The 10,000-nt window shown below is 46.8% G+C and overlaps 1 long non-coding RNA gene across 1 annotated transcript in view; it reads left to right on the top strand.

Moving 5' to 3' along the window:
• Nucleotides 1-10,000, top strand: part of LOC143025209 (uncharacterized) — an 868,162-nt gene that overhangs the window by 215,344 nt on the left and 642,818 nt on the right. The gene's annotated exons all lie outside the window — the stretch shown is intronic.

The following is a 10,000-nucleotide window of genomic DNA, read 5'->3' as shown; positions in this document are numbered from 1 at the left end:
AAAGGACAGGGAGCGAGGGTTGGGGATAGAAAGATGACAGAGGGAGAGAGGGGGAAGAGATAATAGGGAGTAGACAGGGAGGGAGGGAAGTGGCATGAGGAAGAGACGGGAGCAGGGGACTTTGACGGGGAAGGAGGGGGTGAACAAGGAAATAGGACTTAGTTGGAGGGGGAGGGGATGAGAACGAGACTCTAGGAGATCTAGGATAGTTAAGAAAAAGAGAGAGAAGGAAAAAGAAGAAGAAAAAAAATCCTTGAGATGAGGCAGGATCCTGCCTGAGTATGTCGCGGTCCGGTCAGGACCTTTTCTCGTGAGGAGCATTTGTCCGTCGGGAGGTTTTTGTCCTTTGGAGCTTCCGCGGGTCTGCGAAGGCCGAAGAGGCGGCTCATCGCGGAAGTGCGTGCGCGCCACCGGGTTTTGCTCTTGGGCACCGCGGCACAGGTGAGACGGTTGCGGCTGCGGCTGCGGCGACGGCTGCGGCATAATGGAGGAAAATAGTTAATAGCGGCGAACCCGTGGGCCTGTACGAGGATTGTTAACTTGGAGGGTAGAGAGAGATTGCAGCGAACGAGGGAGGTTCCTTGTTTATAGATGGTTCCGTCCTACCCCCCTCACCCCTATCCCCTTCTCCCTCGTCCCCTTTTCCCTCCTCCCCTTTTCCTTCCTCCCCTCTCCCTCCTTCCCCTCTCCCTTCTTCCCCTCTCCCTCCTTCCCCTATCCCTCCTTCCCCTCTCTCTCCTTCCCCTCTCCCTACTCCCCCTCTCCATCCTCCTCTTGACTCTTATCCCCTTTTCCTTCCTCCCCTTTCCCTTCCTCCCTTCTCCCTCCTTCCCCTCTCCCTACTCCCCTTCTCCATCCTCCTCTTGACCCTTATCCCCTTTTCCTTCCTCCCCTCCCCTCCTACCCCTCTCCCTCCTTCCCCTCCCCCTCCTACCCCTCTCCATCCTCCCCTTCACCCTTATCCCCTTTTCCCTCTTTCCCTTTTCCTTCCTCCCCTCCCCTCCTACCCCTCTCCCACCTTCCCCTCTCCCTACTCCCCCTCTCCCTACTCCCCCTCTCTATCCTCCTCTTCACCCTTATCCCCTTTTCCCTCCTCCACTTTTCCTTCCTTCCCCTCTCCCTCCTTCCCCTTTCTCTCCTCCCTCCTCCTTCACTCCCTCCTCCCTCTCTCCCTCCTCCCTCTCTCCCTCCTCCCTCTCTCCCTCCTACCCCTCCCCTTCTCCACCTCCCCTTCTCCACCTCCCCTCCTCTCCCTCCTCCCTCTCTCCCTCTCTCACTCTCTCCCTCTTCCCCTTTTCCTTCCTCTCCCACCTTCCCCTCTCCCTACTCCCCCTCTCCATCCTCCTCTTCACCCTTATCCCCTTTTCCCTCCTCCACTTTCCCTTCCTTCCCCTCTCCCTCCTTCCCCTCTCCCTCCTTCCCCTCTCTCTCCTGTTCCGTCGTTGAATTTCCTGTCGGACTTCGGCGCTGGAAGCGTGCAGAGCGTCTGGAACCATTTCCAAGAGGATATTGTTAGGTTATCCTGGAAGTAAGATATGATTGGAGTAGCTGGGACGAAATATATTTTCATTTTGTTTATTTATTTATTTAATTATTTATTTATTTACTTGTTTATTTTTATTGTCTACAAACTTAAAAGAAGTGACAATGTTACCTCTTTTAAGTTTACACTTAAAAGTAAGTTTGTAAAAGAAACAACTCAAAATCAATTCTTGATCTTTTCCTTAAAACGTGAGCACTTTATTTTAAGAAAATATGTTTTGTTTTAGGGCTTGTTTTAATATTTTGTAATAAGTTTTCACTTAAAAGTAATTTTTTAAAAGAAACTTCTTGATTTTTTTCCTTAAAACTGAGCACTTTATTTTACGAAAATATGTTTTGTTTTAGGACTTGTTTTAAGACTTTGTAATAAGAGGCGGCGTTCTATCTCAAGAGACAGCGTTATGTTGTAAGAGATACCATTCTGCCTTGACTGTTTTGGCTTGAAAGACTTTTGTCTTGGCACCTTTTTTTTTTCTAAAATTTTCCCGATTAAAAAAAAAAAAAAAAAAAAAAAGAAATAATCCCTAAAAAGAAGTCTATACTTTTTCTTAAGACCTTTTCCTGACTTTCTTGGAATTTTTTTTTTATAAAGAAAGAGCTTGGAAAGTTAAAAACTACAGGGTTGAGGCGAGCACTGGATAAAAGAATCGAGTTTAGAGCGATCCAGGTTCGAATTGTGAAAATTCTTTCCAGGAATACTATGCTGGAATTATAGGATTGCGTCCAGAAAGATCAACCGGAAGGAAGGCGGGAATCTGATAGAAATCTTACAGTAAGATTGGTCATACCTGAGGTATCTGTCTACCTCCGTTTAACTTTCTCTTTTTCGAGCATTTTGGAGCTTTTCCTTATATTTTCTCTAAATTTTGTCTAACTTTTTTTCTACCTTTCTCTATATCTTTCCTTCTTTTCTCTCTCGTTTTCTCCTTTTCTTTTTCTCCCTCCCTTACTCTCTCTCTTCCTCTCTCTCTCTCTCTCTCTTTCTCTCTCCCTCTCTCTCTCTCTCTCACTCTCCCTCTCTCTCTTTCTCTTGTTTTCTCTCTTTATATTTATCTATCTGTGTCTATCTCCCTCACTTCCCTTCCTCACTTCCCTCCCTCACTCCACTCCCTCACTCCCTCACTCCCCTCCCCCTCTCCCTTCCTCTTTTCATAGACCTTGAACCTTGAACCCGGAGCTAAAAATGAAGACAGCGTGGTTCCAACTTGAGCAATAGTTTCCGGAGGAGGTCTGACCTTACTGGAGGTCGAAATGACGAATGAATTCTCGATATTACACATAAGAACCTAAGTATATGGTTCCTGAGGGCCTCTGTTTTGTTCTTGGGGGAGTTTTCCTTCTGGACATGGAATCGTCTGGAAGGAGAAAACCACACACTAGAACATTGGTTCCCAAACCCCGATGCCACAGAATTAGGGCTACAATTCCACAAACGAGTCTCTTAGGGTCTGAATGAAATGTATGAGAAGTTTAGATAGTTCTCCTCCCCCGAGAATCCCTATATATTGCAAATCGTCAATAATCCGAAATATAGATAATTCTTCATTGAATTCACTTTCTAATACTCTAGGTTATTTCTTCAAGGTGTTTTTCGTGCCAAATGCATTAAGAAAAAAATTAGGGACTAGTGGAACTATTTGTGTTGAGGATCACAGGTAATGCAGTGGTAACGCACACGAGAATAACTTGCAGGGTTGAGCTATAAAAAAAAAAAAAAAAAAAAATGGAGTCGAATTGCAAGAGTCTGTGTTGCGGAAAGATGGTCTTCGGATACAACAAATACACGATTTAAAAGAATTGGGTGAGTTTCCGAGTACGTGTGGACATTTTTATAAATAAAGAAGAATAGGTTTGGTGGAAGAGATAAAGAACTTCCCCTGGAATGGGAATATTACGCCTGGAACTGGAACGCTTAGTTCCAGGATGGGAATGGTTGTTCCAGGAAGCGGGAAGCCTCGCTTCTGAAGAAGAGCGACGTCCTGGAAGGACAGCGTCTACGTGCTGGAATGTTAAGATCCCGTAATGGGCAGGGAAGTCCTTTCGCTCTCGCTCGAAGGGACAAGTTCTTCGCCGATCGAGGCGAAGGACTACGTAATGGACCCCTGCGCATGCGCAGACGTCTGTGCCTGACGGCGCAACGGGGCAGAGCGATGGGTCTCAGGGTGGTGGGTTGTCTCCTGGTCGGAATGGTTCGACTTCTGTTCCACGCAAGAAGAAAGGAGAGTTGAGGGGTGGTCGCTTCAGTGGAGCCTGCGCAGACACGCATGCGCGCTGGAAGGCATTTTTCTGTGCGTGCGTGTTCTGCTGCTGCTGCGCCTTTCCCAGAAGTGATTAGGCGCTGTTCCAGTCCCTGGAAGACGAAGACGAAGAGAGGAGGAGGAGGAGGAGGAAGAGGAGGAGGGGGAAGAAGAAGAGGAGGAGAAAGCCCGCGTGTTGTGCCATGCATGGTTCGGTCACACAGCTTCGGAGGAATTACGCGTATCAAGACCTCGTTAGTGTTTTTTTTAATCATTTAAGGATTACGATTACTTGGCAGTATTCCCAAGATACTTTTACCATGCGGTGTTCGAGCAAATATGGAGGAAGATGTATCCTCGGCCACAACTGAGCAGTTTATTTATGCATTTTAGCGAGTTACATGCACCATGCGATTTTGTGATTTTCTTTTATTGAACATTTCACACGAAAGTATATAGGCTTCAAGTAATGTTTCTTCTACGTGTTAATAAGAATTATTTGATAACCCCTTATATATATATATATATATATATATATATATATATATCTATACTATATATATATTATATATAATAAATACACGCCTGGGTCGTTAGTGTCATTTCCTTCCGTGTTTCTGCGAGAAGTTGACAACACGTAGGGTTTTCCAACCCAAAGTCCCAGTCGGAACCTCGCATCGAGCCCAAACGGTTCCAGCCTGGAACCTCGCAAGCCCGGAACCTCCCCAGCCCGGAATCCCCCCCCAAACCCGGAACAAACCCCAGCCTGGAACCTCCCCCAATCTATGAACCTCCCTAATCCTGGAACCTCCCCCCACCTGGAACCCCCCAGCCCGGAACAACCCCCAGCCCAGAACAAACCCCAGCCCGGAATCTCCCCCAATCAATGAACCTTCTTAATCCTGGAACCTCCCCCCACCTGGAACCCCCCAGCCCGGAACAACCCCCTAATCCCGGAACCTCCCTCCAGCCGGAACCCCCACACAGGGCCTCACACACTGCCCCGCACACAGCTCTACACAGCCTCACACAGGACCCCACGCCCAACCCCACACATAGCCCCACACAGTCTTACATAGGGTTTTACACAGGGCCTCACACAAGGCCCCACGCCGCTGCTACAAACCCTCACCTCCGACGTCGACCCCATCAAGGCCCCCATCAAGGCCCCTTACATGACCCCGACGGGGCCTCCACGGTGCTCTGATGCAACCAGGCAGGTTCCTCGCATGACCCCCAACTCGGCTCCCATGCCGGCCAAATCCTTATCCCAGTCCCAGTTTCAGTCCCTGGCCCAGCCCTAGTCCTAGCCCTAGTGATAGCCCCAGTCCTAGCCACATTCCCAGTCCCCCAACCCCAGGCCCAGTCCCAGCGCCACCCAGGCCTGAAACGCACCAAAGCCGCTTGGAGACATAAAGCCTTCTTTACGCGGCGGGAGGCAGTCTCCGTGCACGGGATGGGAGGCTTTTTTCTTTCTTTCTTTCCTTGTCTGGTTGAGATTTATTAAAAAGTAAAAATCGTATCGTTAGGGTAATATCCTCTAATAAATATGTACATCAACAGGAAGACGACAGGGAAACTGTGAAAGACTTAATTCAAATGGTTGAATAAAATCTTAGGTATGGAAGAGTTGTCCGGTTGGTAATTCATGCAAAGTTCGTAGTCATAGTTTTATCAACTAAACTTGGTCATTGCAGTGAATGTCCGTGAGGTGTGATAGTTTCATAACATTGTGTTAAATTAGAGTAACGAGAAAAATAATTTGCATGATCAGCATAGGAGATTGCAAGCTCCGATCTCTGCAAAAAAGGTTATAGTCACCCGATAGTGTAGATATACGTACTGTGTGTGTGTGTGTATATATATATATGTATATATATATATATATATATATATATATATATATATAATATGTGTGCGTGTGTGCGTGTACGCGTATTTGTGTTATCTTTTTTATTCTTGCAAATATATTAAATATATTAACACCATCGTAATTTGTATGAATAAGGATGTTGCATTTTACGAAACCGTTGTTGATCATGTTGCTTTTAGCCTTGCTTTTTTGTGTACTTTTTTTTTTTCTTCCGTACAACTGTAGATATCTTGTAACGTGTTTTACTGTGTCCTTAGGAAGACAACCCCCCCCCATTTTTTTTTTTTTTTTTTTTTTTTTAACGCGTGTGCCGTGACAGGTTTTGCGGTCTCCAGGGATCCCTTTTCAGTCTCGTGAGAGTCGTGGCATGTTCTGTGGTCTACAGCAACTTGTTTCTGGAGTGGTAGGTTTAGGTGATTTTTTTTTCCAACATTTTTTTTTTTTATATATTATCATTTTCCTTATTTGTTCATTATTATTATTGTTGTTATTATTATCATTATTATTATTATTATTATTATTATTATTATTATTATTATCATTACTATTATTATTTTTTATATTATAATTTTCTTTATTTGTTCATTATTATTATCATTATTATTTATTTATTTATTTATTTAATTATTACAAAGGATTACAAAGGCGGAGCATGCCGACAGGAGACCTTTTGGTCCATATCTGGGTCGGATGCGAAAAAATTGTAATAATAATAATCATAATAATAAATGAATAGATAATAACTAATGATGTAAATAACAAATAACAAATGAAATAATGAAAATAACAAATAAAATACATAAATAAATGCATAGGTATAGTTAGATAATAACCAAAATGAGAAGTATGACGGGGGTCACCAGAAAGGAGGAGTGGTAAGTCTCTAAGATGGGAAGGTGAAAATATCCAGTTATTTGACATAAGATTATTCTTTTTAAACTTGGGAATAAATGACATTACTGCAGTATATTGTTGTCAGTATTTATGAACCATTACGATTTTTTTTATTATGATAGATTATCCCTTCATCAGATAAAGTTCGATTTGTTTTAATTGGCAGTATTTTGTTGGTTAACTCAATTCTTTTTCTCTACAAGCATGAGGGTTAGATTTTCATGAATTAACCCAGTTTAGCTTGGTAAAAGATGTAAGTATTGGTCTGGTTGACGCTAGTCAGTCGAATGTTGATTAGAAAAGGGCAGAGACCGAAAGGAATAATAAAAAGAATCACTAGAGATTCCTCATGTTTCTGCAAAGCAACGGTTACACTAGTTAACGAAATGGTTGGTTTCCAACAATTCAGTTGGATTTCGTTCAAGGTCGGAGTATTTGATTAGTGTAACCGTAGCTTAATGTGACAATGAGCTTTGGACAAACCCGATGTCATACACTTTAAGGAATATGTCATGATTCAATACCTCTGACTCCCAGGGGAGTAGGGAAGCCCCATGGTAACTCCCTGGGAATACCATATGACCTAAGACACCTGGTGACGACCCCCCGCGACCCTGGGTTTCCTCCCACCTCTCACCTCCCCCGGGGGGGGGGATACCTGTCGGTGACCCTGAGGCCTCCTCGTTCACCTTCGGGAATGTGTCGGTTGATCACGTGACCCGGAACAGGATTCTCCTCCTCCTCCTCCTCCTCCTCCTCCTCCTCCTCCTCCTCCTCCTCCTCCTCCTCCCTCTGTCCTCTTTCTTCTTCTTCCTCCTCTTTTTTCTCCCTCCTCTTCCTCTTTCTCCCTCCTCTTCCTCTTTCTCCTCCTCCTTTTTCTCCTTCCTCTTGCCCCTCATCCATTTTTCCTCCTCCTTTTCTCTCTTTTCTTCCTCCTTTCTCTGTTTTGGTCCCATCTCCTCCTCCTCTCCTCCTCCTCCTCCTCCTACCTCTTCCCTCTCTCTTCCCTCTTTCTCCTTCCTCCTCTTTTTTTCCTCTTTTTTCTTTCCTCCTTTTCCCTTTTCCATTTCCCCTTTTTTCTTTCTTCCTTTTCCCTTTCCCCTTTTTTCTTTCTTCCTCTTCCCTTTCCCCTTTTTTCTTTCTTCCTCCTCCTTCCTCTTCCCCACCTCCTTCTTCCTTTCTCTTCCCGTCTCTTCTCTTCCTCCCTTTTCTTCTTCTCATCTCCTTCTTTCCTTCTCTTCCTCCCTTTGTTTCTTCCCATCGCTTCTCTCCCTCTCTTATCTTCTCTTCCTCTTTTGCCTTCTCTTCTTTTCTCTTCCCCATTCTCTTCTCTTCCTCGCTTCCCTTCTCTTCTCTTCACCTCTCTTCACCTCTCTTCTTTCCCTTCTCCTTCTCCTCCTGTTCTCCTCTTCTCTCCTCCATTCTCTTCTCTTCTTCCTCGCTTCCCTTCTTTTCTCCCTGTTCCTCCTCTTTCTCTCTTCTCTTTCTTCCTTCTCCCCCTTCTCTTCCTCTTTCCCTTCTCCTCCTTCTCCCTTCACTTCTCTTCCTCCTCCTCCCTTCTTTTCCTCCTTCTCCCTTCTTTTCCTCCTTCTCCTCCCTTCTTCTCCTCCTTCTCCTCCCTTCTTTTCCTCCTCCTCCCTTCTTTTCCTCCTTCTCCTCCCTTCTTTTCCTCCTTCTCCTCCCTTCTTTTCCTCCTTCTCCTCCCTTCTTTTCCTCCTTCTCCCACCTTCTTTTCCTCCTTCTCCCTTCTTTTCCTCCTTCTCCCACCTTCTTTTCCTCCTTCTCCCTTCTTTTCCTCCTTCTCCCTTCTTCTCCTCCTTCTCCCTTCTTCTCCTCCTTCTCCTCCCTTCTCTTCTTCCTCCTCCCTCCATCTCCATTCTTTTCCTCCTCCTCCCTCCTCCTCCCTCCTCCTCCCTTCTCTTCCTCCTTCTCTTCTTCCTCCTCCTCCCTACTGTTTTCTTTTTCCTTCCTAACCTTCCCTTCTCCTCCTCCACCCTTTTCTTCCTCCACCCTTCTCTTCTTTCTCTTCCCTTTTCCTCCCCAACTCCTTTTCTTCCTCCCTTCTCTTCCTTCTCCTCCTCCTCCCTTCTCTTCCTCCTCCTCCCTTCTCTTCTTCCTTCTCCTCCCTTCTCTTCTCTTCTTCCTACCTTCCCTTTCCTTCTCCTCCCTTCTCTTCTCTTCTTCCTACCTTCCCTTTCCTTCTCCTCCCTTCGCTTTCCTTCTCCTCTCTTCGCCCTCCTTTCTCCTCCTCCACCATTCTTTTCTTCCTCCCTTCTCTTCTTCCTCTTCCCCCTAACCTCTCTTCATTTCCTTCTCATACTCTCCTCTCTTTACTTGTTTCTCCTCTCCTCACTTCTTCCCTCTCCTCCCTGCCCTTCCCCTTGATCTTTTCCTCCTTTCCCTCCTCTTTATCATTCTCCCCTTTCCTCCTGGCCACCTTCACTTCCCTTGTACATTCCCTCGTTCTCTCCCCCCCCCCCTCTCTCTCTCTCTCTCTCTCTCTCTCTCTCTCTCCAACTCATCCTCCTCTCTCTCTCAGTCGTCCTCTCTCTCTCTCTCTCTCTCTCTCTCTCTCTCTCTCTCTCTCTCTCTTTTTCTCTATCTCTATCTCTTTCTCTATCTCTAGATCTTTCTCTAGATCTCTCCCTCCCTTCCTTCCATTCCTCCCTCTTCTCACCCACCGTCCCCCCCCCTCTCTCTCTCTCTCTCTCTCTCTCTCAAAAAAAAAAAAAAAAAAAAAAAGGCAAGTCTTCAACCCTATTCCCGTCGTGACGTGATTTCATCAGTAGCAAGGCCGCCCTTCCCCATCCCCCCCCCGAACCCCCTTCCCTCATCCCCCCCGAACCCCCTTCCCTCATCCCCCCCGAACCCCCTTCCCTCATCCCCCCCGAACCCCCTTCCCTCATCCCCCCCGAACCCCCTTCCCTCATCCCCCCCGAACCCCCTTCCCTCATCCCCCCCGAACCCTCTTCCCTCTACATACCCTCTCCCCCACCCAACCTTCACTCTTGTCGCCTTCTTTTTCACACTATCCAAATTTGTTTATTCCTCCTATCTCCCTTTCTTCCTCTCTTCCGTTCTCCCTCTCTTCCGTTCTCCCTCTCTTCCTTTCCCTCTCTTCCTTTCCCTCTCTTCCTTTCCCTCTCTTCCTCTCCCTCCCTTCCTCTCCCTCCCTTCCTCTCCCTCCCTTCCTTTCCCTCTCTTCCCCTCTCCCCTCCCCCCTCCCCCTCTCCTCCCCCCTCTCCGCCCCCCTCTCCACCTCTCCCTCTCCCGCCCTCTCCACCTCTCCCTCTCCCCCTCTCCCACCTCCTCCCACCTCTCCCACCTCTCCCTCTCCCCCCACCTCTCCCTCCCCCCTCCACCCTCCCTCTCCCCCCCCACCTCTCCCTCTCCCCCTCCACCTCTCCCTCTCTCCCCTCCCCACCTCCCTCCCTCTCCCCCCTCTCCCCTCCCT

The sequence above is a fragment of the Oratosquilla oratoria genome, chromosome 5 (genome assembly GCF_046742065.1).
Source record: "Oratosquilla oratoria isolate Oo_2021 chromosome 5, ASM4674206v1, whole genome shotgun sequence".
Classification (NCBI taxonomy): domain Eukaryota; kingdom Metazoa; phylum Arthropoda; class Malacostraca; order Stomatopoda; family Squillidae; genus Oratosquilla; species Oratosquilla oratoria.
The sequence above is the reverse complement of the archived record's forward strand: the minus strand, read 5'-3'. Positions and strand labels throughout refer to the sequence as shown.